The sequence below is a fragment of the Puma concolor genome, chromosome B1, assembly GCF_028749965.1.
Source record: "Puma concolor isolate L17-30 chromosome B1, mPumCon1.1.hap2, whole genome shotgun sequence".
In the NCBI taxonomy this organism is placed as follows: domain Eukaryota; kingdom Metazoa; phylum Chordata; class Mammalia; order Carnivora; family Felidae; genus Puma; species Puma concolor.
The window spans coordinates 147,264,163-147,268,701 of NC_141670.1; positions in this window are offsets into that span (position 1 = coordinate 147,264,163).

Below are 4,539 nucleotides of genomic sequence, written 5' to 3' on the forward strand. Positions count from 1 at the left end.
GTGCCAGGCATTTGTGTGGACTTCAATGCCCAGTGCATGAGGACACGGTCCACTCCTTTCCATACCAAAATTGTCAAAAAATTTAGGAACAATTCAGAATAGATTACACTATGAGCATTGAGAAGTCATGTAAATACTTCTTAAAAACTCTTATTTTGGGGACAGCTGGGTGGCTCAGTCGGTTAAGCATCTGACAACAGCTCAGCTCATGATCTCCCATTCCGTGAGTTCGAGTCCCTCAGCGGGCTCTGTGCTGACAGCTCAGAGCCTGGAGCCTGCTTGGGATTCTGTGTCTCCCTCTCTTTCTGCCCCTCTCCCACTCGCACTCTCTCTCAAAAATAAATAAACATTAAAAAACATTTAAAAACTCTTATTTTTGCCTGTAAATGTAGAATGTCTAGGTGCTGGGTGTTCACGGTAAATGAAACAGCAAGAAGAAAAAAATCTCCGTCATGAAACTTAACATGCTGCAGATGTCTGTTTAGTGTTAGCTGTTGTGTCCCCTTAACTTGTGAATTCCAGGGCAACGGTTTCATTTGTTTGACAGAAACAAATTCCAAAACACAGTTTGGAGAGCTGGCTAACCTCCATTCTGCAGAGTTAAGGTAATTTGAGGAGCAGGAGAAAGTTTCCAAAATAACGATTAAATCTGAGTCGGAACTAGTATGATCGAAGGGACTCCGGGTGCATGTTGGCTGACCCTAGCAATCTGACTCTGCATAAACTGGGGATTCCTTTCACCATGACAACTGGATCCAATGGCCTTTGGCAGCCTAGGTGAAGTGCCCGTGGCTTCTGGAAAATTGTGAAGAAATCCTGTTGGGATCATTTCAGTTCACCAGGGAACCCCAAAGGACCCTGATTTCAATGGCAAAGGAATACCTAAAATCAGGTAAATCATTCATCTCAAAAATCTCATTTTTGAAGTGGGAAGCTTACTCTCACGAAGAGAGCTCTGCCCGGCCCTGCCTGAGGAGGTGAGTTGATTTTTCTGTTAAAATTCTTCACTTCCCATGCAACAAACACGGAAGTTTCGGAAGTCAGCCCAATCACCTGATGGAATTGCACGAAGTTTTTTTTTTTTTCTCTGCTACTTAAAAGGTTTCTGTCCTGTCTTTGCTTCTTCAGTGATAGAAAAGAATAATGGCAATTGCAGTTTTGATAACTTTTTTTGATACCTGAAAGCATAGAGCAAACACAGTAAACCAAAGGGTATTACTTTCTCAAAAAAAGAAAGCGCAACAAAAAAGTTCCTTTACCCTTCCTTAACCCGTTGTTCATTTTTAATCGCTTTGCGGGATGAGAAAAATGAATGATATGAAAAGTGAAGGATGATTCTTCCAAGGCTTCCCCAAATTTCTCAGCGAACAGGCTCCCGAAACTTCAAAGAAATAAAATCCGAGCTCTAGCCGGTGCTGTTGGATCACCACCCATAGTGTCCCCTGTTCACTACTGCAGCCCCCACAGTATTTAATCTTCAGGGACTTTCTCCAGCCGTCAGAGTCCCTTACAGAGACAGAGCCACAGGCTGGAAACACTGGGAAATGAAGGCCTCTGGAAGCAGCCTTTAACTGATGACCCACGGGAGGAGTGTACATATCCCAGCTCCCTCGCCCATCAGGTGGGACGACCCCGCCCACGCACATGTTTTACATGGTTCCAGTGAAGTTCCAATTAACCCAGAGCAGCAACTTGTTTGATAATTAACACTCTATTGATCGCTTTCTCTGTCCTTCCGTCCTATCCTCCTTTCCCTCGCGTGTTTTTAGGGATCACTTTCAAACAAACTACTTCTACTTGAATCCATCTGTGAGTGACCGCTCTTAGGAAGAACCTAAGACAACAGCTGTGAGTCCTCTGACAGGCTGGAAAGGAACCATTGTGTTTCGTGTCTCCCGAGTTTCTGAAGCCGGGTAAAGATACCCACTTTGCATCACATAGAATTGTGAGAGCACGTAGAATGCTTGAAGCTTTGAAACAGTCATATAAAGTGCCATTTTCCAGTGTGATTTAGTTCAGATATAATAGGATATGCATGTATATAGCAGGTGCAGAGATGAACGGGATGTTAAATACAACCAGATTATAAAAGAAAAGAATATGAGGCAGATAATACAATGGTCTGGTGGAGCAGTCAGATTGATTTTAGACTCAATGATGTTAGATTGTGGAGCTTCTGATGCTGCCGCTCCTAGCTTTGCTGGTACTCTGCTTATCCTGCTTCTCATTTCCTCTCAGTTATGGCCTGAACCGCCAGGCTTTGGTGCTAGAGACGCATCCCCGTGATGGCTTCATTATATTTGAAAAGCAAAACAGCAAGGATTCACTTGACAGCGTCATTGTCTGTTGGCCACAGTTTTTTATTATGTACCATAGGTTGTCATTATTTAAAAAAAAAATTTTAAATGTATTTATTTATTTATTTATGAGAGAGAGAGAGAGAGAGAGAGAGAGAGAGAGAGAGAACACAAGCAGGGGGGAGGCAGAGAGAGAGGGAGACACAGAATCCGAAGCAGGCTGCAGGCTCCGAGCTGTCAGCACAGGGCCCCATGCAGGACCCCAACGTGGGGCCCGAACCCGTGAGATCGTGACCCGAGCTGAAGTCTGACGCTTGATCCACTGAGCCACCCAGGCGCCATGGTTGTCATTATTTTATATAAATGGAAGTGTTTTGTCAACATCAGGTTTTATTTATTCAACTTGTAAAAAGGTGTTTATTCATATGCTCCGAAGACGGATTCTTTTCTCTCTCCCATTTTGGCAGTTTGGAAGTTTGCTTCATTCTCTCTTTTTCCTCCCTCCCTCCCTTTCTTTCCCCCTCCCTTCATTCCTGCCTTTCTGTCTTCTTTCCTTTCTTCTTAACGTGTAAACGTAAACTTTTCTAGAAGGATTTTAATTTTACCAATCACTTTTTGGCTTAGAAAATTTTAAATCTGGGGGGCTCCTGGGGGGCTCGGTTGGTGAAGCTTCAACTCTTGATTTCGGCTCAGGTCATGATCCCAGGGTTTGTGGGATCAAGCTGCATGTTGTTGTCGGCTCTATGCTTGGGATCCTCTCCCTCTCTCTGCCCCTCCCCCTGCTCATGTGCTTTCTCTCTCTCTCAAAATAAATCAATAAACTTTGAAAAAAAATTAGAAAGTTACAAAAAGAAAACTTAAAATTTTCTATGAAAACTTTTATTCCGTTTACACCTTCATTTTCAAAATACAGAACAGAACCAATTCCCAGGAGGATTTAGATTTTAGTCTCTTAGTTTAGGAACTTTTTTCTCAAGTCCTCATCATTAGGCATTAGAAAAAGTGCTTCACAGTTTAGGTACTTGTTCCCAAGGCTGACTTTAGACTATTCATACACCAATGGGTTGTGCACAGCAAGGCTAGCCTTCTTAGGCTGTCAGTGGAAGGAGGGAGAAACTTCAACTGATGATGAATTTATCAGTTGGATAAGGAAATGAAATTTTTATACATGATCCTATATAAATGTATCAGCTTTTATTGTGTGTCTGATTTGTATCACATCGTTTATATCTTATTAACTCTTCACAATAATGCCACAAAGCAGCTGGTATCCTCATCTTCTTAGTGAGGAAACTGAGGCTCAAAGAAGTTTAATAACTTGCTAAAGTTTATCTGAGTAGTAACAGGGTGGTAAAGCCATGCATAGGCTGAAAGAAAAGATAATCCGATTGAATCTACTCAGGATGTTTAGTTCCAGTTACCTGATACTGATCTTGGATCCATAAGTGAATAAATGAATGAACAAATACATGAGCTCAGAGAATAGTCTCTCTGTTTTAAGTCTCAAAGCATAGTATGCAGAAGATGAAATTCCTTGCATAAATTGTACACTTAAAGAAAGAGGTGGACCTGGTTATTCTGGTCATGTAGTACAGTTATGGCAGGAAGAAAGAGCATTCGCCAGGACCGTTTTTATTTTCTTTAAAGTCCTGGCATATCAGTGCCAAAGCAGAGCAGAAGAATTAATTATCTTAATAGAAGATAGAGATATGGAAGAAAGAAAATAAATCGTACCCTTTTTCTCTCCTGGGAATCATTACAGAAAACCCCATGTGTTGGATTTAAACAGTTTTTATTTAGGAGAAGTTCAAGTACCTGGGAAATAGAAGGACAAATTGGAGGGGATGATTTGTGCTAGAGTCAAGGTGTATTTTCTGGATAAAAAGGATACTTGATATGTAAGAAACCATAACATTGAGTAACTCAAGACTATTTTTTCTTAAGTTTATTTATTTATCTTGAGAGAGAGAGAGAGAGAGAGAGAGCACGAGCTGGGGAAGGGCAGAGAGAGATGATCCCAGGCAGGGTCCTTGCTGCCAACACAGCCTTACGAACCATGAGATCATGACCTGAGCTGGAACCAAGAGTCAGACGCTTAACCGACTGAGCCACTCAGGCGCCCCAAGTAACTCAAGCCTATTAAACAATCTTGGAGAATTGTTTTGGTAGAGACCAGTGGTCTAAGGACCTCTACCAAAGAACACTGGGCAGTACAATAATTGTGGAATCTCATTCCCAGCGT